At 37.2% G+C, this 27955-nt stretch overlaps 1 long non-coding RNA gene across 1 annotated transcript; it reads right to left on the bottom strand.

Moving 5' to 3' along the window:
- Window positions 1–1604: 1604 nt before the first annotated feature.
- LOC133212842 (uncharacterized) lies at window positions 1605–27751 on the bottom strand. The gene is made up of 3 exons (XR_009725623.1): window positions 27673–27751; window positions 3170–3470; window positions 1605–2369 (listed from the first exon to the last, which is right to left on the bottom strand). It is a non-coding gene; the product is annotated as an uncharacterized LOC133212842 (long non-coding RNA).
- Between the last annotated feature and the right edge of the window lie 204 nt (window positions 27752–27955).

The following is a 27955-nucleotide window of genomic DNA, read 5'->3' as shown; positions in this document are numbered from 1 at the left end:
CATTGACTTCTCTGCTGAGATGACCAGAGCTGCAAAACAACATTAAACTAAGAGTGCAAACTGTGGTTATTTTTTTTTTTATATGTTACAACAACATAGGAATCTCTACAGATTCCTGGAGGAAGATTCTTGTGCAACCTTATTGGACAAACTGTTTAATTAATTTTCTGGTTCTTGTTAACATATTTCTAACAGGTAACAATGGTTTTGTAATGATAAAAAAAATCTTCATTTATGATGCTTAAATTAATGTAATATTATTTTTCTTTAAATCCTAGAAAAAGAATGATAATTTATTCACAATAAGGGAGTGAACTTGCACTCAATTCTATTTAAAGAATAGAAGCTATAATAGTGGGAATTCAGGAACTACATTAGAATCTGTGATGTTAACGAATAGACCATTGGTGTGCAGGAAGTCAATAATCATCTACAGTAATCTTCCAATCATGCAGTAATCAGAAGTAAATTACCAAGGACAGAAATTGATGGTGGACATATCTAAAGTGTCTCTCTTTACCAATTCTGTCTATCTATCTTAGAAGTTTTTATTAAAAAGATTATTGTGAAGATATTTACAGAAAGGACCAATGACACAGATGAATTTTAAATGTCAAGTTACCTCTGGCAATGAATATTTTTGCTGTGTTATGGTACTGTGCTCTAACAATAGACACCTAGAAAAATCCAAGCCACTAACTTGGATGCTAAACTTGGAACCAGTCTTAGGTCAGCTTTACAAACAACCCAAGGCCTACAATAAGGAAGAAAAGAAAAACTTTATATATATGTGTGTGTGTGTGTGTGTGTGTGTGTGTGTGCATGTAAATGCATTTACGTGTGTATGTATTTTTAGTTCAGATGAGAACAGATTTGAGACTGTTCTCATCCTGGATGTTTGGGGGATTTTTGTACTTTCCTAGAATAATGAAAGTACATTTGGACCATAATTACAACTTCTATGCTCAACTAGTCCATTTATACATGGGAACCCTTGAAAATGTGTTTGTCCCCTTGTTCTACTGCTAGAAAGAGGATTTTGTTCATATTGCCTCTTAGTTGGCGTTTACATGGCTTACTCTATGGTTATGACAACAAAATATTTTCCAGTTCACTCTGGGATGAGAGCTGGAAAAGAATGAAGTGCATTTTGCTGAAGAAGAAAGTCACATGCAGGTCTTAGCTATAGTGAACACATACTAGACATGTTCAATAAACTGGCAGAGTCACTATCAGGTAAGTAGAAAAGGTGTCTGCTGGACTACCAGAGACATAACACATGACAAGAATATCTGGATTAAACAGCTGTCTGTGCGCCCAAAGAAATTGCCCACATGTACATATGCACACACACACATACACAGAATACTGAGGTTGGAAAGAATCCCTAGAGGTCATCTGTCACAATGCACTGCTCAGATCTCCCAAATGATCAGCACCTGAACTAATTGTGAAACAAAGCAAAAGGAATGACAGAAGGATCTTCCATGTGGCAAGTCTCTAGGACCATATGAAAGAAAAGAGAAAATATCTTCAGGCGGAGATAGCAGCACTGCTGTTCTCCGCTTGTTAGTGTGGAGTTTCAAAATCATTTAGGGAAGGCAAATGGTAGAAGTTCTTTCTTGGAGAGTTTCCAGGAGAGGCCTCTCAGTATTATAGTGACATATTCTCTTTCTTGGGAAGTTCCACTATTGAGTACTTGCACTTTTATACATCTGCAGTGGTCACTGAAAATTCTAAATAAAGATTTCTGCAAAATAACTTTATAGATATTCCCTAAAAGCTGGGAGGGTAGAATCATTTAGCTCCCAAATCAAATAAATTATTTATAGAATATTGAGAAATCATGCAAATTACAAGACAGCAGAGGAAAATAGGAGTAATTTCTCGCTTTTAAGTTATAGAAATAAGTTTTGAAAAACAAAACAAGTGAAAACAAACAAACCCGCTACTTTTGCCTTTATAGTATTGATTCATTAGTATTGATCTAACTTTAGTAGTGAAGAGTGTCCAAATATTATCACCTACTTATGATCCAGCAGCAGAAAGCAGTATGGTTTTGTTAACAATGTATGTATGCAGTTCAGATTACACAGAATCTCTAACTGTGTACCTGATACACCATAAATGCACAAGAACATTCATGCTTAAATACACAAATGCAGAAATAAAAGATCACCAGTAACATTATATCGAGGAAAAAGTGAATTAATGAACCATCAAGCAATACTCTTTCCAACAGTACCTTCTAGACCCCCCAAATACCTTTTAAATTCCTTACATTTCCAACGTTTAAGGCTTTACAAAATGGCTTTGGTAAAAAAAAATACACAGTTTAAATTGTATATATAGTGCATGTATATACCCTACTGATGTTGTGTTATTGCAATAGTAATCCTCAGTACGAGAGGAACCGCAGGTTCAGACCCCTGGTGCGTGCACTTGGCTGAGGAGCCAGTGGCACGAGGCTACCATCTGTGGGCTTATGACTGAACGCCTCTAAGTCAGAATCCCACCTAGACGTAGTGATACTGCAGCGCTGCCGGTGCCTGTGTGAGATGACGTTAGCAGAAGCTGAGGCTGACCCAGGAGATGACAGTCTTGCTCAGAATGTGTGGGTTAAAGCCCTTCCTGAATCTTCAGGCCTTCCTCATAGCAGAAGGAAAACTCCTATCTTCAAACCCGGGCTGATGGAGCTCGTTTAGCCTTGTAAGGTCTTCCATCAAAGAGAAGGACAATCTTACAAAACCTACAACCTGAGAACTTTGCTATCACTATCCTAGATAACTAGGCCCTGCCAGTTAAACCTCAGGTGTAAAGGGTGGGGCCAGTTCTGTGCAAGCTGCGCTTCACCTAAAAGAACCACTGCGCAGGCTTGAAGGGCTTAATCTTGTCTGTACGGATGGACAAGGGTCAGAATGGTTGGTGACAAGGTACATGGGAAGCTGCAGATCCAAAGTTGCATGCGGGAGGACTGGCGCGTGGGTAGCTCGAGATTGCTCAGGAGATGACAGTCCTGGTAGGACACTCCCTGATTGCCTAAGCACCCTTTTCCAACCAGATTTGCATATCCCACATGCCCTTGGTCATCGTGCTTGTAGTAAGCCTGGGTAAAGCCCTTCCCAGATATTCGCTTAAGAAGCCAAGCCATCAACCAATCAATCAATACAAATAGTGCATATATGTATAGTATATATTACAGCTTAGCTTTTCCATGCCTAATGTTTGAAATGGCACTCACTTTCAGTGACCAAGGAACACTCAGAATTAACAAGTCTCGAGAAAAAGACAAGGCTGTCTTGCAAAGAGCTCCAGCAATAGGAACTGGAGCTCTTTGCAGCTCTTTAGCTACAGATCTAACAGGACCCCCTTGACCAGTACTAAATGCTGTTTTTTTCCAAACTAAAAATACTACTGCAGGTGACAAACACCTCATCTGTTCTCCTCTGGCAAAGTCAACGCTGCAGTGGCTGTGAAAAATAAAGCTTTGCATTACTTTATAGGTAGACTAAAATTTTCTGATATTTTATTGGGAAAAAAAAAACCAAACAACCCCCCCCCCCCGACATTTGGTAAGTCCTTGCATACAATTACTGTTCTCTATCCTTAGCACTTCAGAATTAAAATATGCTAACATATATATATGTATTTTATATTTAAGAATTTTATATATACACATATATATGCACACACATACATACACACTTTTCAAGAAAGTCACACAAAGTAAATTCTATTCCAAAGCACAGTAGTTACCCCTGAAGACTAGTCTATTTCAACACCCAAGAAAATGAAACTGCAATACTATTGCAAACCTGCTTAAAATATTTGCTTACACTCTGAAAGTAATTTCCACAGATTATGCATTTTACAATACATGCTCTCAGCTGCACCCTAAAACAAGGGTTGCAATTTTCCTGAGTAGAGATAAATTGAAAAGCACATTATGTAATTTTTACTGAAGTGATACAGTGATGCTGTTTGATCACTCAGTTTCTGTAGACCACACAATTTCTATCATATATAGATCAGAAAAGATTCAATGGGGAATTCTGTCAGCTATGTCTGAAGTGCTGCAGGCTCATGCCAAAGTCCTTAAGACTTTCATTTCATTAAGGTGCCTTAATTGCATTGAGTCCTACCAGCCACAGACATGTAGGCCTGAGGCCACATGTAGCTCACACGTTCATTGTCTAGGTGAAGACTGCAAGATTAGAACCTTATTTAGAATAAACTGCATGTCCAATCAGAGAGGAGCAAAATTTTGTTGAGAATATAACCAAGGCAGTCTTGCAAACCTCTTATCTTGATCCAATCTTATTTTACATTTATGCTAACAATATAGAACGGGTAGCTTGGAGCTTTTTATCTTTCCAGTGATTATACCATTCTGTATTCTGTAAGTACTTCATTGTCCTCAGTTAAAAATGAACTACAACAGAATTTTATTAAAATTCAGGAAACATTTTCTGATTCAAGTTTGCTATTAAGCACAAGTAAAATGAAATTCATTATTCTGGTTGGGGTAATACATTTAATACTGATAATGATAGATCACCTAAAATATTAACTTCTAACTAGATGTAACTGAAATATGTTTCAGTTTATAAACACTGAAATATTTTGTTAGGTTGTGCTCTGTTTCTTTACTGTGCAATAGAAAACATAATCAAACTACTAGATTTTCTGTACTGTAACCTGTTTTGTTAAATTCATTCAACCAAGCAATTACAGGTTTAAGAAATTGGCTATTTCTTATCAAAGATCACATCATATGTTGAGTAACTCCTGCATGATACTGAAAAAAAAATGGAGATTTCACTATTGCAAGCTATATTTGTTGCAAGAACTTCCTCTTGTTTTCTCTTTATCCTATGAAGGCTGTTGAATCAGACTACCTAGGAGAGAAGACACCTGGAAATAATGGGCAAATGCTCATTCAGAGCCTTATTTTTATGAAATTTATAGACATATAACATGAATGTGTAGCTTGTTCTGGTTTGATAATTACCAGCTGCATTTAATTAATCCTGATCTGGCAGTCCAGGTAGAATATTATTAAAAATCATTTATTAAATTTTTATTAGTAAAATTTCAGTCCCATAAGCTTTTTTTTTTTTTCTCTGAATTTTGCCCACAGGGCTGCAACTTTACTCTTGAGTTATGGACATACTGTCATTGTCTACCTTGCCCCTTTGAGGGATAATTTGCACATCAGTTATTTGACAAGTACTGGGGGAAAGCCATTTCCTCTCTCTTTTCCCAGCTGATCCAGGCAGTGAGAATAAAGGGACATTATAAACCATTTTATTTTCCTCAAAGTCCACAGAGAACAATAGATGCTGCTACTTTTTGCAAGCCTCAATCCCTTGGTCCCATATCTGGGTGACATTTTTGCAACCAAATTTCAAAGGTTTCAGACAGAACTTAAAAAATATTGAGTTTTTTTCAGTATCAAAACTTAGCCATGATCTTGCTTCCCTAAGATTGTACGTAATGACTCAAAAAAGAAGATCAAAATTCAGTTTGAGTAAAATTGCCAGGAAAAATGGACACATTCAAAAACCTGCTTTACAGGAAATGAAGTAGCTTTTCTTAGCCCATAGAGCTTAGCTGTGGATGATAAGATGCAATGTTTTAGATTTGTTCTTGAGAATTCTGAGAATTTTCTGAGTGTCTGTGTTCATATATTTTCCTCTTTGTAAATGTCACAGCTGACTGTTATTAAATGTTTATTAAAGTTACGCTACAACAAAAGCCATATTTAAAATTTTGTCCTTTTATTTGTGGAGAAGAATCTTGAGCAAATATCCAGCACCGAAGCTGGAGTCCTTTTCAATATGTGGCCTTGCTAAACACCAGGCATTTAAAAAGCATATACATACTTTATACCTTAAGGATGAAAGATGCATGCTAGTAATATTATGCAAGCTACTCACGTATTGAGGGCTTTTTTGTTTTTGTTTTTGTTTTGTTGGTTTGGTTGGGGCTTTTTGGGGGTATTTTGTTTTTTGTTTCTGGAGTTTTAATAGACCCTTAAAAAAATTATCATGGGTCAGAGTAATATGGACAGCCTATCACATACAGCCTGAACCAGAACAACATGTAATTTTCTTCAAGACAGTTATAGGCTTGCAACAAGATCACTATAAGAAAATACTAGGATTTTAAATGCAACTCTCTAAGACTCTCTAAGCACTTCAATTTCATACCGTTCTACAACAGGAAATAATAACTTCACATGTTGCAGGACTCCAGCTAAAGTCACTTTAAGAATTTTAAAACATATCTCTATCTGATGTGATGGAAAAGTCTGGAAACTTCTGCAATAGATTTCTATAAAATGCAGCTCTTGCAGTACTATCTTCCCTGTAAGGCAGCAGGAACTTTGGGCAATGAAAATAAAAGAGCAAATCATGACAACAGTTCTTTGGGCCACATTATCTCTATGTGTTTGCAGTATACCACTTTAGAGATCTCAGACTTTCATCACCAATGAGTATTACCAAAGTATTTGCTGTGCTGGAAACATAAGAACTCAAATGTGCTAAAGAACAGTGATACTTAAATTAGGTCAATGATAATACTTAATCTTTAACAGGAGAACTGATTCTTCCCAGACTGTAGCCAGTCCATTCCACAGTTAATGAGCAGAGAAAATAGAACATGTCTTTTCCCATTTAAACCACACAATGACTCTCAGTGTACCTTCTCACAGAACTCAAAATTAAATAAGTATTTCAAGTTGTCACTTTGTATATCCCTGAGAGAGACTCATTGATTTATTTGATTGCACAGGGGAAACTGGAAAAAAATAAAGAAGCCTCCACCCTGAGGGGCTCGGGGGAGACCCAGGCATGACCACCTGGCAGCAGACTCAAGCACTGTGATGGAGAAAAGGATAAGGAGCAAGGATTACAGGGAAGTTGCATGGGGCCATGCCTACAGAGTTGCTGTTGTCCACAGTGGAGAAGCTGAGGGTGTAAAGCACAAAAATGCTTTGGGGAGTGCTTATCTGGGAAAAGACGTTATATATCCTGAGAGAACACATCCTCTTTCCAGGCAAAATCCTTCTTGAGGGGTTACTGAAGAACTTGGGCTATTACTTAATGGAATTATTTTCACTGTGTTGACATTCAATATGTGAATTTATGTAAATATATGCCCTGCCTGGCTGAAAGGACAAAAGTAATGAAGTCTTCTAACCCAAGAGTAGAGATGGAAGATTGAAGATGCAGATCAATATAGCTTAGTTTGAGAATGCGTTTACCTAGCTGAAAGTGAGCATGTTTTAAAGTGACTGCCCTCAAAAGTAACTTATCATCTTCCCAGTTTTTCCATTAAAAATGGGAAATCACTATACAGTTAAGTCAACAAGAAATATCTGAAAAGTTTTTTTGTATGAAGTTGATTTTGTTTAGAAGCTTAGCTAAAATTGTTTGTGTAAAATATGAACTAGGACTAGGTTTAAAACAGGTTTTGTTTAGCGTGTTTTAATAGAAAATAATCAGTGCAGTATATACAGTACTGTAACATTAAAGAGTGCTGCAGCATAAAAGTATTTTATATTATATCATAAACAGTTTGTATTTACATTTCCATTTAAGAAATCTGTGTTATAGAAGCTGGTTTTAAAACCAAACAGTAAAAAGTTTTCAGTATAGAATGTATTTCCATTAACAGACTCTGCATAAGGGAAGAGGATTTAGAAAAACAAAGTAATCTCATGATTGTTTTGCATAAAAAGGGCATTAGCATTGAAATTTTCAGCAAAAGTTATAATCAGTTTTTGATATCTACTTACTGCATTCCTGGTAGAAGCACAGGCTACAGGTGGTAGGTGAATTGTTGGTTTAGATAGGTGAAATACTATTCATAATTGCTGTAAATGAATTATTTTCTCTCAAAAGAATTTCCAGTTTCCAATGGTGAAGATGTTTCTGACTACAGTTTGCATGACAGTAGCACCCACATGCTCAACCCAGATTAGAGCTTGGTGTGACACCAACACAAAGAAGAAAGTTCTCTGAAGCAGGGTGGGGAGAGAGAGAGAAAGGATGGAATGGAGTCTCAAATGTGATATGTTTTATTTAGGATCATATCCACATCGTTGCCACAGCAGGGAAGAGAAGCCAGATCTCCACAGTTCCAATGAATGTGTAGTAAAGCCCATAGGATATTTAGCATATAAAGTTTTTGACTGGCTGACTAATCGCTTTTTTTCTGCATGAGACAGTTGGGATGACAACTGCCTTATTCTCTGTTTGGTGTGTTTTTCACTGGTACTGGCAACAGCCATATCACAGTCTTACGGCTTTTTAGGGATCCAAGCACAAAGATTACAGGTTCACACACAGCCAACAAGGAATGCCTTTAAATGGACTTGAAAGTCATTTATGCTCATACAGATCACTCAAATGCAATATTTATTTATTTTTTTTAATACCTAATTGTGTTAGAACGGCACTTATTTTTCCACCATGCAAACATAGGTTGGGGTTTGAGGGTTTTGTGGGGTTTTTTATTCTAGCTCAGAAGACCGCAACAGTCCTCTCTGAACTATTCACATTTTCAAATCAAAAACACTGTCTATTTTGTGAGTAGTTTTAGAACGGCTCCCTCATGCCACTTGAAAAAGTCATAGGACCAAGCTGCATTGTAACACTACAAGATCCAGGAATTGATTCAGAACTTATTTACACTTCTATCAATCAAAGAATTTAATGCAAGTCATCTTGCTATGATGAATATAAGCCATCAGGAATTAATGCAAAAAAGCTACCAAAAAAGGACCAAGAATGTGAAAAATATGTTCCAATTTGCATTTTGCTACTGTATTGTGATATTTACATGCTAAGGACTGTATACTGAATATAGTACTAACACATTTAAATCAATTTAATATTCAGTGCAACTATGTTAATGTAGTATTATGGTTAGGAATTTAAATACATAAATACCAAGAAATTCCCAAAGATTTTTCCCACAGTAGACATAACCCAGTTGTGTATAAATCTTAATGGAACTGGATCATTCAAAATATGAAAATTAATTCATTAATATAGGCCTTTTGGAAGATCTTTTCACTGATTGTTCCAATGACTTACAAGCATTTTGCTGTTCAGTAGCCACTCAGTGCCAAGCAATCTCAGATGAGTCCTGTTTCATTCAGGTCTTGTACAATTACAGCAGCACAACAGCTACTCAGGATGCCTTCTGACTGTGAATAAAGATTTTCTGGATAATGCCAAGGTTGCAGTGAGGAGTATACAACTTATTTCAATCAACACACACTCCTCACCAAAAGCCAGGTTGGATGGGCTTTGAGCTACCTGGTCTAGTGGGAGGTGTCTCTGCCTGCCCAGGTCCATTCCAAGTCTAAACATTCTATGATTCTACGAAGTAAATTGAGTCCTTTGTATTTCTGGAGATAAATTAGACAGGTTTTTTTTTTTTTCACTTCTGAGCTTTTGCAAATAATCACTAGGTGACACTACATAGACTTAGGTCCCTTTGTCTCAAACTACTCTTCATTAAGACTTGCTGTCAATTATTTTTTTCCATACTTGTTTTAACTAAGGCAGGCATAATTTTTTCTGGTATTCTCTACTCGGGATGTAAGATGAAAGAGATCAATCAAAACAAGCCATGATTAGTAATGTGAAACCCGCCAACCCTAAAGGTCTATTTGTACTTGTGTTTTATTCTTACTTCAGTTCTTCATTCATGGATGATGCTTAAAGTCAGGTAAAAGAGAATGTCACAGAGAAGATAATAATTTCACCAACTAATGTATCATGGGTGCCTGTCAGTGGTAAATACATAAGTGTATATATTCATATATCAAAAATACATATTCGTTTTGTAAGCTTTAATATTAACACTTGTCAGTTCAAAATGTGATCAATATCCCAAATGATTAATAAGGAAATCAATAATAATGGAGCATGAACAAACTGTCTATGAACAAAATATGGAGCAAGTACATGACCTAAGAAATGATCCCCTCATCCTTTGCATTGAAGCAGCATGTATTAGATTTTCATTGATCAACTGCATTCCCAAGAATAATGGTATCAAAGGAGTTGCGAGAAAAAAGAGGACTTTACAAGACCTATAAATATAACATATGTGGAAGTACGTAGTACACGGATCAAATCCTGTTTGGTTGCTGCTCTTGAGCACTCATGGGAAACATTTAGAGTAGGTTATAAGGGCATTTGTAGTTCTGCACTGGTAAGAAAAATGATGTCCACTTATTAAAGACTTCTTCCAGCTTTAACTATGAATCTGACAGCTGTGTCAAAAGGAAGCAGAACAGTAAGAACCTGTTATAATGAAACATTTGATGGATCCACTGAAGCTATGCAAGCAAAGGAAAGTTTAATACGAGTGGAGGTTCTCATTAATATTTGGCTAAAATATAATCCAGAAGACACAGTAATACATACCAGAATTTTGTGACAATTAAAAAAAAGAAAAAACAACTAATGGTTTAGAAGCAAGATGTAGATTGAAGATTAAACAAAAAAAAAAAAAAAAAGCCAGTTAAATACCTGATATTTAATTAGGTTTATCCTCATAAACAGTTATGCATAAATTGTTATAGGAAATACTGACTTCTTGCAAAACAGGAAAACAACTTGCATACATAAAATTCTAAGATATGTATTACTGCTTGTTGCCATACTCACAATCATGTAGAGTTAGTAACAGTAAGATAGTAGACGCTTCTGTAGGGAATGGTATCTTTAGCATGTCATGGTTTAAGCTCAGGCCGTAAGTCAGTCACCCAGCCCTCTTGCTCACTTCCCCATTCCCAGAGGGACTGGGAGGAGAATTGAAAGAATGTAACTCCCACGTATTGAGATAAGAGCAGCCCAGTAACTAAGGCATAACAAAAACCACTACTGCTGCCACCAATAATAATAATGATAAAGGAAATAACAAGGGAAGGTAGCACAATACCATCCGTCGATACCCAGCCTGACAGATCAGTGAAACAGCCCTTCTGGCTAACTCTCAGTTGCATCCTGGGCATGACGTGCTGTGGTATGGAATACCTCTTTGGCTAGTTTGGGTCAGGTGTCCTGTCCCTGATTCCTCCTGGCTTCCCCTCCTCTATGGCAGAGCATAAGACTCAGAGAGTCCTTGCTCAGAGTAAACATTACTGAGCAACAACTATAAACATCAATGTTATCAGCACTGTTCCCAGGGCAAAAGTCAAAAACACAGCACTGCACCAGCTACAAAGAAGGAGAAAAATGACTGCTACTGCTTGACCCAGGAAAAACAGAAACATCAGAAGTATTTCTAATGGCTTTATGCTATCCAGTTAGCACGTACATTTGCAAATAGCAATTTGTTTCATAACCTATATCATTGGTAGCACATCCTTTTCTCCTTAAATAATTCTTAAAATTATAAAGGCCTAACATACAATTTTAAAACAACCTCTTGGGGAAGTGTGAAGTAACTTGGAAGCACATTTAACACACTCAAAACCTCAAAATATTAATACCAAATGCTGCCTTGAACTAAAAATAAGCCCTTTATACATACTCATTCACCAAATATGAGAGAAGAGATTCAGAGCAGCCCTGCAGAGAAGGACTTGGGGATGTTGGTTGATGAGAAAATGAACATGAGCCGGCTTCAGTGTGCACTTGCAGCCCAGAAAGCCAACTGTATTCTGGGCTGCATCAAAAGCAGCGTGACCAGCAGGTCAAAGGAGGTGATCCTGCCCCTCTACTCTGTTCTCATGAGACCTCACCTGGAGTATTGTGTGCAGTTCTGGTGTCCTCAACATCAAAAGGACATGGATCGGTTGGAACAAGTCCAGAGGAGGGCCATGAGAATGATCAGGGGACTGTAGCACCTCCCATATGAAGACAGGCTGAGAAAGTTGGGACTGTTCAGCCTGGAGAAGTAAAGGCTGCGTGGAGACCTCATAGCAGCCTTCCAGTATCTGAAGGGGGTCCATAGGGATGCAGGGGATGGACTCTTCATTAGGGACTGCAGAAATAGGACAAGGGGTGACAGGTTAAAACAGGGGAAGTTTAGATTGGATATAAGGAAGAAGTTCTTCCCTGTAAGGGTGGAGGGGCACTGGAATGAGTTGCCCAGGGAAGTTGTGAATGCTCCATCCCTGTTCAAGGCCAGGTTGGACAGAGAATGCTCCATCCCTGTTCAAGGCCAGGTTGGACAGAGCCTTGAGTGGCATGGTTTAGTGTGAGGTCTCCCTGCCCATGGCAGGGGGGTTGGAACTAGATGATCTTAAGGTCCCTTCCAACCCTAACTATTCTATGATTCTATATCTAAGGCCAAATTATTTGTGTCTTCCCAGGAACTCACCAAAAGACCTGTCTGCCTCCCATTTGCTAAAAACTCTAGTTTAAGGAACAAATGCTTTGAAATCATAAGCAAGGGTAATTGACTGACTGTGTGGAACAAGTAGCAGCTCATACATGAAAGCACATGATGTGCTGAGTGACATAACAGGAAATCTTGACTTTCAAGCTGATGGGGTAAACCCATCAGATTGCGTGCACCTTTTCAGATTTAGCGCATTCACCCAGCAACTTCCACATTCAGGGGGAGTCAGAAAACCTCTGCATCCTAACCCTAGACTAATGCCCATAATTAGCATAAAATCTCCTAGGAATTAACCACATATTTGTTGGATGTATTCTGAAAGAGCAAATCCTGACTGTAGCTTACGAGTCAGTGTCTCCAAATCAAAAAGGTGGAAAGTAAATAAATGCATAAACATTGCAAACCCAGAAGCATTGCTTAGAGATACAGAGCTCCATCATGTATTTTAATAGTTGGATTTCTGCAGCTGATGTTTATATACACTCTTACACAGTACAGAGCCCTTCTCTCCTTGGATAGTAATGGTTTATCATATTTGCTACAGACATAAGCTTATATATACTCAAGTAAACTTCTTAAAGGAATTAATTAAAGGAAAAAGCAAACTGGAGACAATAGACACTACTTAAAAGGAATAAGCAGCATGAATGATTATTGCAATTCTTCCTAGGCACATCACATGGAGAGTACCTCTTCCTCAAACAGCTTCTGCTTCCTCTTGCATTAGTTGACCATTGATGAAAGAAAACTGTGCTGCTAAAAGAAAACTTAATTGTTTGTGTATAGTTGTAATCCAGGGAAGGGCCAAGGAAGACTGTACCCATGCTTATTTGACTCAAGGAAAGACACAGGTTGTCTCTTAGAACGTAAAATTTGTAACATGAGTGTTTCCAATACTTTATGTTGTTTCTAAATTTTGTGAGCAATATCCCTTGAGCAGGATAAGTGAACATACAACTAGATTTAATGGTCATACAAACACCTAGCTTGGGGGATTGTTCGCTAAGTCAGCCATGCTATGAAAGCCAATTGATTGTATAAATTTTAGTACACAACTGAAAATATCTTTAGAGCTACTGCAGCTTCAGAGGATTATTACTGTACTTTTAAAAGACACTTCCATTACCTTGAAAGGTTTTGGACAAGGGGAAATTCCTTTCAGGAGGACCAGGAATTAATTAGAATTACTCTATGAATAGGAATTTTATACAACAAAACCCAGAAGGATTGAAACTTAATGCCCTAAATGCGTAAAGCACATGCTTGAACTATTACAGGAGTCTTCACTGGCATAATTTCTAGACAAGATCTCAGCCATTAAAAGGGCCCTTTTTATAATTATCATTTTAGAAACATATGGCAAGTGCTTATATTAATGTTTGAAAGTACATACTTAAACAAAATTATGCTCTTTTTAAAGAAGTTAGCTATAAATCAACTATTAAAATCTTTAGATAAAACTAAAAAATAAAATGTTGCTTTACTATCTTATGAATGTATGCAAATAATCTTGTCTTTTTATCCTATTTTATTCGTTGTTAACATATTTCTTTCTTTTGTCAGAGAGCTATCTTGTTTTGTCAGCTGTTTACATGCTCTATTGCAATTCTTTCTCCTTTTAAGGTGTTACGTTGCTTTTCTTTCACTACATATGTTTGCATCTACTGAAGATACCTGTGAAAGGCAAAACTCATCATGTATGTTATAATAATAGCCTCCAGTCATCGAGTTGAGAAGATCTATTTTTATTTCCACTGGCTTAGAGAAACGTCCAGAGGTGTTTAATCTCCACTATTTAGGAACCAGACTAGGTATACTAATCATTATTACTTCTTTGAAGTGTCTTAGCATATAAGTGGTCCTCTTGTAGTGAGAAGTCAATAAAATCAAAAATGGCCAGGGCCTGGAATCAGGGACATCAAAGAGCCTTGGCAGCAGGCACCCACTGAGGATCCCCATCCTGCTGAAACATTCCAAACAGGAATTTGACTGGACAATTTTTTGTTTGTTGGCTTTTTTTTTTCTTTCTATTTTAAAAAATAGCCAGTGGTTGTCCAGCACTGTATTACCTTGCGATAGCCTACACACACACCTGAGCGACTGTGCTCATGCAGACTGCAGCTGTAACTTCATACAAAAAAAAATATTATCAGTTTTCCTAGGAAAAAGATTGAAAATTCAAGCTACTTGCAACTCATAAGCTTGACAAAGCTTCTTATTTCTGTGTTCACACCCAGCCATGTGCACAGTCATTTGCTGCTGTAAAGAACTGGAAAAAACAGACCTGGTGTAGAAAAGGGGGGGTTGAGGAAGTTTACAATCAACATGCTACCCCAAAATATAAACTTGTTTTTGGAAGCTCCCTTCTGCATTGCACTGCAGGAGTGACATTGTCTCCTTACATGGCCCAGTGTCCATTGCCTAATACTAGACCAGTTACTTTCTCATGTATGTAAATTAATAAGACTAAGCCGGCTTTGTAAAAGCTGGGGATTTAGACAACTAAGGAACACTTCTGTGGGTTATTTTTTGTCCAGAAAATGGAATACAGACAAAGACACAAACAGAGGCAAATCTACAGAACACAGTGGATTGTTTTATTCAAATTATGATGCCCATAGATGAACACCCTAGCACTTCTGACCATAGAAAAGATTACAGCCTAATGCATCATTTTCCACAAAGCTCACACAAAACAAATAGCACTATATATATTTTTTTTTCATTTCTTCTTGAAAGAGTCAGATTAGTTGTCAAAGGCCCACTTATCATTTGTATCCCAGAAAACTCTGTTACATTTATGTACTTGGCATGCAATTCTACACCACATTAGTGTGGGCTGGCCACTGAGATACCTGCATGAACAGTCAGATATGCCTGTACAACCAGCCTCTATCACTACTGCTTACACAGACTTCTGCCAGTGATCCCTGCATAGTAAAATGCTTTTATTAAAAATAATGCTTTTGTTCTATGGTAGAGATATTCTGATTAGACAAACATGCTGATGAAATCAGCTACCAGTGGATAAGCCCCCCATATGCCCCTCCCCCACCCCCCCGCCATCTCACAAGCTGTGTTTCATGTTGCCTATCAAAATACTTCTTATCTGGTATATCTGGTTTTGACATATTTGGTGCATAGATATTACAGACAAAATGAGCCTCTTAAAGCTTATGGTAATGCAGCTGTAGCAAGTGATCCACAAACCCACTTCCAAAAATGGAAGGAAGAAGAAAGCCTACTCCCCCTCCCCAACAGGCACACCAGTACTAAAGTGGTGCTACAGCTGCTGGGCTGAAATAAATTTTCTTTTTTCTTTGCATTGTCTTATTAAGAGTAACGTGGTTTCTAGCAGATGATATTACTGTCACTCCAGAGAATATGTGTTTTATTGATGAAAAGAAGGGAAAGTCATTAGCAGTAATGTTGGTGAAGGTGCTTATATTGGTAGCAGTAGAATGGAAAACACAAATAGAATACTAAATGCAACAACTAGCAGCAATGTGAAATTAGTCAAGTGCAAAGATGCAAGAAAAATCGCTCAAGAAAAAGAGAGTCAGACAGTTCAAGTATTTATAAGTAACCCAACCCTGCTAGCCAAAGTCAGCTCTCTGGTACCTGACATAACAGGGGAGTGGAATAGTCTGGGTAATGAAAAATCCAAGATTATAGACATATTGCAGAGATCTAAATGGCTCTGTAGACTCAGCTGGATTCAAGCAGGGCTCATAAGCCACAGTTCAGATCTGTCCTTGACTGACCCAGGCTGGCTCCTTATACAGCCACTGAATCGTCTCTGTACAGTGTTCGTTGGCACTTTGCTCCAGTAGGATCTTATTAGCCCAAGCACAGCAATGGTCCCAAGCCAATGCTCTAAACTCCTGTGGTATGGTGCCAGAGCTAATAAGCCTTCCCAGGAACTGAGTGTTGAGCTGTGTAGAGTAGAAACCACAGGACGAAATCAGCGCTGGCTTGAGGGGCTGTATCCGAGCTTCTGTTGGCTCGATGCTGACTGTCTGCAGGGCCATCTGGTGCTGCTGCACCTGGCTCCCTGGTCATGGTGAGGGGCTTCACAGCTGCAGCACAGGGTCTAGAAAGCACTCACAGCTAGCCAGGGATTAACTGTTCACTGTGCTTTCTTTATATCGTGATGCATTTATTATGTAACATTCATTAATAACAAAGGAGAGATGAGCAAGGGATTAGTTCTGAAATTAAATATTTTAGTATAACCAGAGCACCAAGCACTTGATTCCCTGGAATTTCTCACATGTCCAATAAGCATGGTATTTAAGGATGTGTGTAATTTTAGGCATGTAAGTAATCTGATACTTTGCATGTTTTAATAAACACAAACACAAAACCTACAGGACTTAGAATAAATTTTGCTAAAAATGTATGTTTTCTATTGCTTAAAAAAAAGCATAAAAAGGAAGCTTGACAAGGAAGTTAATAAAGAGACATGAATATTTTTGTAATGAAATCTTATTACAGTCTTCAGAAAACAACAAAACATCTGAATATACCTTTTGCCCATATTTTCCTTAGATACTTACTACCTTCTTCCAAATTAACATGAAAGTGAAACCTGAGCTGAGACCAGAGACCTCTGTGGGCTGCTCTTCTGGTAAGCAGTGTCTGGATGGAGATAATTAGTGTGTCCTGAAGCCTCCACCACGGCTGCCTCCCAGCCAGGAAAGGCTATGGGCACTGGAAGCAGATTGTGCCTATTCCCAGGCTCAGCTGAGACTTAATGCGTCATGGCTGTGCCTAGCAGGAAACTACTGTGCATAGTACCAACAAAAGTTAGAGCTGGGTAGGAATTTTCTGATAAAATCTATTCTTCAGTGACAAAAAAAACAACAAAACAAATAGTCACTGTGAGAGCTACAACCTCTCTTCCAGACCCAAAGCAACAGCCAGACTTTTCATCTTCACAATCTCTTTGGCCTGGCAGGACATGATAGTAATTGATGTTGAAACCACCCTATCAGGGAAAGAGCAGGAGAGCACATTTTAAAACCTGCCATTTCATAAACCAATCCATGTATTTCTTATATTCATTTAAAGCTGTAAAGCATTTGCTTTACAGTGCATTTTATTCTATTTATTAAACTATAATTCACTTCTGTGTATGTCATATCTACACTAATAACATCATTAAGGTTGCAGCAATCTTATAAATATCTTATTAAACTTGCTGAGGTCAGATAAAGCCAACTCATAGCTGCTCTATCAAAGCACCCATATCATTTAGCACATTTCCAAACTGATACATCAACATATTATGATGACCAGAAGAATTACAGATAGGAACCACAGACAAACCACTGTAACACCATCATTCTGCTCTACTCAGCTGTTGCACCTGCTCGTGATCTGGATGCTGCAGCCACCCCACAGCCCTGTGTCAGAGCACAGTCTTCACTGTCATCTCTCTCAATAGTGGGAGGTATGCCCACGTGCAGATCATAAGTCCTAGGTGCAATGCAGGCATAGCCTTTGGGATTCAATTCCTTTCTGCATGCACAGCTAAAAGTCTTAATACAGTCAGCACAGTTTCCACTAGCTGATTGATTCAGTGCTTTCCAATATTCTGACTTTATTTTTAAGTTGTATCTCTTGCAGAAATGAGTTGGGGTTGTTTTTCCAACAAATTCTATTGCTTGATTTTGGAATGATGTTTGCTTCCTTCACTGTTATTTCATTAAACAGCAAATCAGTTCAAGTTGTTCTCCCAGCCATGTCCTGAAGAGAACTCTTTTCATCATTTATTGCATTCTGTCCCCCATGGCCTTGTCGATCAAAGTTTCCCCTTAGAGAATTCCCTCGCTGGTACACATAGGTTGCACCTAGAGAGGTACCATCAGTTCAAGGAGCAAAGAAGGGAGAATGGGTCCATGACACTTTTGAAAGACAACTCAGTGGGACAAATCACTACCATAGAAAGTACAATTCAATATTGAAATCACTCAAAAAATACATTTCAGTGTTTCCTCATTGATTACTTTTTTCTTCTTATTAACATAATTGCCTGAAATTTCAGTATTTCAAGATTGACCAGATTTGGTAAGAGGAAAAAAGAATGTTGGAATACTGGAGTTTCCCACTAGATGGAAATTGCGACTCTTATCTAATCAAGATAATTTTTATAGAACAAATACAAAATATCCCAAACAAACAAAAACCCCAAATCACCCAATCAATCTCTGATTTTTCAAAATACCCAATTTTTGCTTAAGGAAAATATTCACGAATTATTAATCAATACAACATAGACATTCAACCATATTGAATAAAGTTGTTATGTTTTCATATTTATCTGGGGGTTGGGTTTTTTAATAAGGGAGTTTTAAGATTTAGTTCAATCTTAACTTGAATATGTTTAAATTCTACTGGCTGAACATGTTTCTTGCTGTGACAACTCAAAATTTTCTGAAACAAAGAATGCATTACTTTTTAGTTACTGTGCAAAAAATCACAGAAATTGGAAACCAGTAAAACAGATAAATGGCGAAGCACTGATTTAATGAGAAGCTACCTGTAGTTAGGCATAAACTAACAGATACAATTATTTTTTAATTACAACCTGTGTCTAACACTGCAGATGTAAAGAACTTCAAATGCTATTAATCCCCCTAGATTTTTATGGACATGTTAAAACATTTGCTAAATACATTCAAAAAAACTCAACAAACCAGCAGTTTTCTGTCCCATCTCAGAAAATATTTTCAAGAGTCTAAGAATCTGAAAATTATTTTGGTTTCTTGCCACATAGTTCATGGTTTTTTTCTTCCAAATTAAAAGTCTCAAGCTTGTTATAGTATCCTAGTCAGTGTTTTAAAGTAGATGTGCACAGTGAATTACATTGATTCAGATTTAGCATTCTGACATTGGAAGACAGCTTACTTCAGCTGTTCATGGAAGAGATATGCACCCTATCTTCACCTGATTTTTTTACCTGTAGGAACCTATACTTAGTCAACTTGTGTCCTGCTACCGGTCCTATAGGTAATCAAGTTTATTATTGACAACTCACAGGCTGTTTCGGTGTGGTATCAACTTCAAGGTCAGGGCAGACACCTCTATTGTATCAAGCCTTGCAGTGGTTCCTGAGACCACAGCACTTGCCAGGATCCCATCCCACACTGTATCAGCTGGGGAGTTACTGTGGCCAATGTATACCAGAAAGGGTGCCCAGTGATGCTGGAACAGATGTTGGCCTTTAAAATGTACTAAAATATAAACTCATTGTTTCTATACATTGTTCATAGAGTATGCAGTTACTGATGCTGCTTTGTGGTGCTTTCTAACACACTGGCAGAAAAAGTTAGTTATGTGTTTTGGACTGTTCTGGCTGAGGATGATGGGACTGGTGATCCAAGAGCATCACTAAGCCCTTTCGTTGACTTGAGAGCTATCTAGGATGTCTATAGTTATACCTGTGAGCTTGAGAAAGACTAATATAAAGAAGAGGGGGGCAGGAGGGAGGAGGAAGCAGAGAAATCAATTTCTTGAAAAACAGGACTGCAGCTGGATGCAACAGATGTAGAACGAGAAGCTCGTTAAAGGTGGGAGAACTGCTGACAGTTTTGCCCATTTACTAGCAGAAAACACTGGTACATTCCCTGGGCATGCCAAATTCACGTATGAAAGGCATACGTGAAAATTTGCAGACTACCCAAACGTACTTGGGTGCTTAATTGATTTGGGATTAATTTCTGCTTTAAATATTCATTATACAAGTGTACCTGAGGACTGCATTTTGTGACTCTGTTGCATCCTTTTCTTAAAACATGTAATGATATAATCTTGTCAGGCTGACATGGAGCAGCAGTACAAAGCCTATACTGTATAATGCATAATGCTGAGACCATTTCCTCTAAGATAGAATTTGTTATGAAAATTAGTATTCTCTGATATTTTGTCATTGTATACTTAAAAGCTTATTTACACTGAGTTATATATCAAATGAACAGAGACTAAATATCTGCAGTACAAAAATAGTAACAGATAATGTGAGATATGCAATAAGAGAAACCCAGACAAAACTTATTAAAATTACACTTTGCAGAGAGCCTGCTTGTTCTCTGCCCATCTTCTTCCCCACTCTGCCCAAAGAGCTATAAAGAGCAAATACCTGGCAATCAGCACTTTAATTTGCTATGCAGGGTAAAACCATGAGTATTCTGGTTTGTAGTTGCTAGTCATGGTTTCAGCTGTAACAGTTATTTTTCTCTCTTTCCTAGCAGCTGGTACAGTGCTTGGTTATGGGTCAGTGGGTGACAAGCAACTGTATTGTGCATCACTTGTTTTTATTGTTTTTTCTTTTCCCCTTTAATTTTACATTCTCTCCTTTTGTTATTTCCCTTATCATTTATATTATTATTAGTAGTAGTTTCATATTATACTTTAGTTACTGGACTGTTCTTATCTCAACTTATGAGGTTTACATTCCTTTGTTTCTCCTCCCCATCCCCTCTGGAGTGGGAGGGAAAGGAGAAGCCTGAGCAAGTGGCTGAATAGAGCTGAGTTGCCGGGTGGGCTTGAACCACATTAGTAGAGAATACAGCTGTATGTTTTACAGGTCTAATCTGACTGCCTCCACAGAACTCAGCTCTCTACACAAATAGTAATGGGCAGGTGGGGGGATTTGTTGATTTTTTCAACTTATTTATAAATTTTTGATTTGTTTCTTTTCTGGTTTGGTGCCATAAGAGTGCACAGTATATGCTACCTCATACCTAATATTAGGCATGGTAGTTTTCCTAATAAAAAAGTCCATAACCCTTCAGTGACCATACGGCATTGCATATGTTTAGTGTGAACTGCAGATGTAACACTCAGAAAATGTCATCCTTTAGCTGATCTAGATATTAATCCATAAATCGAACAAGTGGAGAACCTCTCAACCTGTTATGTCTGTGAGCTACAGAACAAATGCTCTGTCATGTACATCCATATGAATGCCTGCCAGGATCCCAGAAATTGTATCTGAGGCAGATTCCTCTTTTTAAATCCGGATATTTATTTTGACATTAAAAAAAGCTGTAAGTTTCAGGAATGCACTGGAATTGTTCTGCCATAACTTATAATTTCTATGAAATGAGCAGAACTATCTCCCAAAGACTGCTTTTAAAACCATGGTATGAAAAATAATCTTAACACAAAGCAGTTCTCCAACACTTCTGCTCCATCACTTCTCTCAGGGGTAAGATTGCATTTCTGGTCAGCAGCAGTGAAAACCAAACTAGCCTGAGCAATACCCTTCACAGCAAGGTATTTAATCAAGAATCAGAAGATACTGGTTCATACACTTATACTCAACTATTATACAACAAATACTTTAAGGTTTCCTAGCAAAGTGCTGTTTCTAATCCTTTTTGTTTTTTCAAAACATTTTTTTAAATTATTTTGAAACATTTGATGAGAAACACAAACACTGAAATGAAGGGAGAAGTCTGGTTTGAAAGGAGCCCTTATCAGAAGACAACCTTTCCGTCTCTGGAAGGCTTACTGACAATCCAGGAAAAAGACCTGATGATTCAAACAACAAATACAGACGAAAGGAAGCCATGAAAGTTACGAAGTTTTACACTAGGCATATATTTGTCTTTTTCCTTTGCCATTGTCAGGGTTTCCCCTGGAAATCTGAAAATTAGGAATTGGGTTTTAGGTAATACTGTAAAGGTAATAACTCAGCAAGGTGCAAAGCAGAGGAGTCTGAAGTTATGTGAAGGCCACAAGGAGACCAACACATGGTAAATTATGAAAGTGCTTCAGTTTCACTCCCTACATAGTACCACTGGCCACAAGGCAATCTCTTTGCTAGTTATAGAAAAAGAGAGGGAAAAAGAAGCATGACTTAGATCCCTGGCTACTGATTGGTAGTTCAGATGTTCAAGCAGATTGATGTGCAAGAATAGGCTCCCTACTACTATGGAGAACGTTACAACTAGTTTAGAAATGAGATTGACACTTTATTGTGATATCATGTCATAATACTGTACATTGTCAGCATTTTTATGATGTTCTAGTATACAAAGACACCTCCTCCTCCCATTTAATTCCTAAACAGCTGTTTAACTTCTTTTCCTTTCTATTTTATTGGTTTTTACTTTAATACCATCCTGGGCACATTGAAGCTGTTAGGTACTACATAAATTGGATTAAAGGATAAAAAAAAACAGAAATACAAAATAAGATGAGAGATTGTCATCTGGGGAAAACAAGGAAATTAAACCAAAACAAAACAAACACCCAAAACAACAACAACAAAGCAGCCAACAAACAAACCACAAAGAAACCCTCAGCCCACGCTCACTTAAACGTAGGACAAGCTATAAGGAGGTACCTCAGCAACAGGGAGTTTTATAATCTGTGAAATTTATTTTATCTTGATCATAAATAGAAGTCTCACAGCAGAATATGAATGCTTCAAAGCATTTGCCAACCTTTCTATAAGTGGTGCGCTATTTTAAATTTAAAAAGTTAAAAATGCTTATGGGAAACTGCTGTTTTTGTTTAAATTACAGACATTATTAGATGCCAATTACAAAAATATTGGCTTTGCAAAGATTAGCATCAGTAACATTTTTCTTCACAGTCATTCTAGAGTTCTTCCCACTTACATCAAATTATGTCTGGTTTTGTCTTTTCTACATGACATAACAGTATATAGAAATGGAAAGAGGTTGTGGCTTTACCTGAATTCTAAGCATTCTAAGAATTACCTTTTTTTTGCTCCAAATAGTTTTCCACGAGGGCTATGATTTTTCTCATTGAATCAGGTGGGTAAAGTGGGACAAGGGAAAAATACAGTACCCGATAGTATCTTCTACAATTATACAGTTTGCCACTTCATCTATTCTTGTCACAAAATTCACACTAGTCTCTCTATTTTAAATCATTGTTGGAATGTTTGGTCCAATTAGATGCTTGAATTGCAGGGGCAAAGAAAAAACACAAAAATTCAAATTATTTGAAGAAGTATGACTACCTGGCTGGTTTTAAGACAAATTCACACCACATACAGTGTACTAAGTTGAAAACCTAACCAGAGATGGTTCAAGTGTCTGTACTGATAATGATTTCATTTTAGCAGAGACATCACAGAAATGTATAAATACCACAGCTGCATAACCATGTCCAGTGCATCTCTAGAAGCATCAGTTTCTCTCTAGCTTAAACCCTAGTTGCTTATCTATTTTTCTGTGATGTCAGAACAATAAACCAGAAAACTTTATAAAGACTGTTCCTCGTTGCAGCCAAGAACTGAGGTTAAATCACTTAATGGAGGAATACCCATCTCCTAAGCAACCCTTCTATGGTTATCAAATGAATATGAATAGAAAATTATTGCTGCCTCCAATCTCCCCGGTATGGCTGCAGCTATAGCTCTTACACAACAATTTTAGCAGGAATTCAGTAATGGAACACATTTATTAAATTAAGAGTTTAAAGAGAGTACAATAGTCAGACTGCAGGAATGAATTTCCCATAATCACATCATTATCTTTCTTTCCCCCAAATACTTCACCTTGGAAATGTCAGAAAACCCTTTATTCTTCACAAAAAGTGTCTCCCATTATTGTTTCTTTACCCATTTCTCACAGGGCTTTTTCCATGTACCTTTAATGTAGACCTTTGAGAATTCATATTGTGCTTTTGATATATTTAGCTTAGTGTTCTAAGTTATATTGAGTTTAATCATGGGGTCACTTGAACCAGGTAGCTCTGTTGTTTCTAATCTACTAACTACATTTTTGCTGAGATTGGAGAGGACAAGTCCTGTTAGGATCCTGACACCACAGGTCAATAACTTTTTATTTCTTCTATAATTTTATTTTTCATTGTGCCATGGTTTTCAGTTTTTCCAGTTCATATTGGGAAATTGAAATCACCCATCACTACAGCTTGATTGTTTTGCTGTTTTCCTCATGCTGTGCTGAGGGCTGTTATTCTCTTCCCTGTACTGCCTGCTTGTTCCAGGATCAACAAATGCCCTTCTACCTTACTTGCTAGGATGTACGAATGCCTAACAGAAAGAGTTGCTTTAGATTAAAATATAGCATTGTAGTTAGAAGAGTAATTCAGCAGATTCCTCACACCTGTACTGCCTGCTTGTTCCAGGATCAACAAATGCCCTTCTACCTTACTTGCTAGGATGTATGAATGCCTAACAGAAAGAGTTGCTTTAGATTAAAATATAGCATTGTAGTTAGAAGAGTAATTCAGCAGATTCCTCACATATTTCTCATCTGACTCTTTACAATTAAGTTTAACCTTCTCCACATAAACTCTTCAAGGACATAAAGCAGGACCAGGTTAAGGACAGCATCTGCACAGTGTTACTGAATTTTCTCCATCACAAACAACATCTACTTGAACTTTAGAAACCAAATTCTTAATAGTGTCACTCAATATTATAAAAAGCCATTATGTGATCCACATCTGTCACAAAAGAAAGGCCTCTCCTGTGGTTTCAAAACTGCAGCCCCGATGTGATTTTAAACAAAAACAAAGGCAAGTCTTCTCCCTCCTATCACCACAGCCAACTCCTTGCTCTCATGCAGCCCCACAGGGAGCCAGACTGTGAAATACAGCATTTGGAAGTCAGGAGAGGTGATCAAAAGCTGCAGAGAGATGCTTGCAGACCGTACCCTGTTTGTGGCCTCTATTGCAGGGAGGTGATGGCTGTGGTCTGGGTCCTTGGTTTATGCAGTCATACAGGCTTGTGAGCCCAAACTCACTGGGTTATATGCACATGCACCTGCTGCAAGTATATATAAGCAGTAATCATCTCTTTGGAGAATCCAGCGATTTACGTTAACAGTTACAACTGAAATGTACACAATGTAAAGTAAACATTCACAAAAACCTTTGCATTTGACTTCATTCAGCAGTAGAAACAGAAATCGAAGGCAGAGGGTGAAGCTGTACTTGATCAGACCTTGTTTTGTCCCTAGCTTGTTTTGCTGTGTCTGTAGATATTACAACTTCCCTTACAGCCTCACATACAATTTTGCTGCTGCTCTGATTAAGTGCTATATAGCAACCAGTCTTTGTGGCTGAATGTTCATTAGGCTCTACATTTACTTTCTGAGAATCACAGCTCTTGATAAAACACAGAGAAAGAATAGGTGGTTTTTTTCTATATAAAACAGTGTTAAGTAAAAAATAGGATATCATTACTAAAAACAAAGCTGCTATACCATCTTTTTCTTACAAGCGCATCCATCAGTCTAGTGAAACGTTTGCCTTCTTACAGTAGCAACGATTTCTGACAGAGATGGCTAAATAATAAAACCTTTTCCAAGTTCATTGGGGAAAAAAAAAAAAACCACCAAAAAAACCCCAACCAACCAACAACAACAAAAAAAGAAAAAAGACCCCAAACAAAAACACCAGTCTATGCTGTACAATGAAATTTTCTGTTGGTAATTTCTTCCTTGGTATAGCCTGTTTTGGTGTGGCAATACTCATATCCTGCAGCTTACATTCAAAGTCACTATGACCCTACTTAGCAAGAAAGTAATGATCATTTAATGACTACTTTGGACAGATGTTTGTCTTTATGCTTCCTGTACTATAATGTTCTATCAATGATACCAGAAGCAATGATTCTTATTTTGAGGGGTAAGAGAGCACTAAAAATGACAAAAACTCAGATGAGTTTTCCAGAGAAAAAGGGAAATTAAAAGTTGGCTATTGTTAGTTGAAAAAAAGTCAAGAAAAATATTTTTTAGCAATCCTACACTTTGTATCTTCTACTATTCAGATCATACCTCTGATAATAGACAGGGTCTAAAAATTGAGAATGTCCATGAAAAACCATTACAATCCCTTTTTTAATATTCACAAGGAATAGATTATCTCTGCTTCTCCCATATCAATATATACAGGCAATATTTACCATAACAGAGCCTTTAAATTTAAAACAAAACAAAGCATGCTTTAGTTTCTGTTATAGCACAAATAATAATACGTAAGTTACTTAAATGGAGAATGCATCAATGGGCATTATATGACTGTCCATGTCAGAACACATAACTGATTTCTTTTAGTTTACACCTTAAATATGTTAAAACAGTTTGGTAGAAAGTTAGAGATGTTACCAGACACACAACGTCCAAAAGAAAGGAATCAACAGTTCAAATTGACATTTATTTTTGTTCCCTCCTCCCAGTCAATATATATTTTAGATACTTTACTGTATTAAATACGTTACTGCATTTTAGTATTACAGGTTTCTATCTATATGAATATTTATATTAATATACAATATATATACCACTCTCTCTATATATATATTTGTAAAGGGGGAAAGTAAGTTATCTTGATTTTATATGAATGCATTGAGTTAAAAGGGGAAAAGAGAGAATAAAATTAGCTTGGCATGACTGTGTGACATTAGACACTAAAATTATCCTCCCGCAGTCATATTTAGTTCTCTAAACGGCTTTAACTAATTTGCTTAGAAACACTACTTTCTAGTGAAACTAGTGCAACCTCTATGTTCATTTTTAATGAAAATGCAAACCTCTAAATGTAATAACACCTTGACATTTTAACCTTTTTTTCCTTCTTTTTTTTTTTTAATAAATTCATCTCTATAACACTTTCTTTGCTTGTTCAAGCTGCCATTTTGGGCAACAGCTTGTGCTAGAAGTGCTCATAATTTCCTGAATTTATTTATTTAAGTGATATTATGAACTAGTATTATAAAAACAAACAAACAAACAAACAAAAAACACCCACACCGCCAAACACAACAACAAAAACACCTCAAAAAAGCAAACAAACAACAACCAAAGAAAAAACACCATAGAAGTTTCAAATCTGAACGCAACTACTTATAGCCGCTCACCACAGAATTAAACAAAAACTGCCAGTATCAGTGAATATTACCACCACACCCCACCCTGAAAAAACAAGTAGCATTTGTTCACATGAATTTGATCACATGAAAGAAAAAACAATACCCAGGTACATTGTTTATCACAGAGTTGCTGTTTGGTTTTTTTTTCAGTTTTGTTTTCTCTCTGTTCCAGGCATTAAAGAAGTTAGAAAGTTGATTAGCATTGATTTGAACATGGACCTTACCTCTTGTTATATGTTCCTGACATTCCAGCCAGGAACTAGCTCTGAGCAAACTGAAAACATCCCACCTCACACTGCTGTTAACAAAAAAGTGACTTTTTTGTTTGCTTTTTATTCCCTTTGCTAGTGCATTTTACGACATGCAAATCAGTGGAAACCATCTACAATTCAGTTAGCCAAAGACAAACTTACAGTTTCTGATGACCTTTACTTGTGCATCTTTTTTTCTGTCTCTTTCCATCAGCTTCTGTTTCTCACACATATCAAGCAGAAAGGGCCTATAGTAATTAGGTGGGCTTGGCATTCAGGCGCCCAGGCATTTTAAATCATCTTGCTTCCTAAAGAGCCATCTACAAGGTTTACAGCTAATGTCCTTATTCTCTGGTTATTACCTGGTAAAAATCATACCCCATCCCGAATAACTGAAGATATTTTGGCTAAACAAAAGACTGTTAAATACCTTAGGTTTTTAGAT

This window comes from Neopsephotus bourkii, unplaced genomic scaffold (assembly GCF_033783945.1).
Source record: "Neopsephotus bourkii isolate Nb327-2 ecotype Australia unplaced genomic scaffold, CSIRO-AGI_Nbou_v1 NB_741, whole genome shotgun sequence".
NCBI classification, from domain to species: domain Eukaryota; kingdom Metazoa; phylum Chordata; class Aves; order Psittaciformes; family Psittacidae; genus Neopsephotus; species Neopsephotus bourkii.
This window is presented reverse-complemented; position numbering and strand designations above follow the sequence as displayed.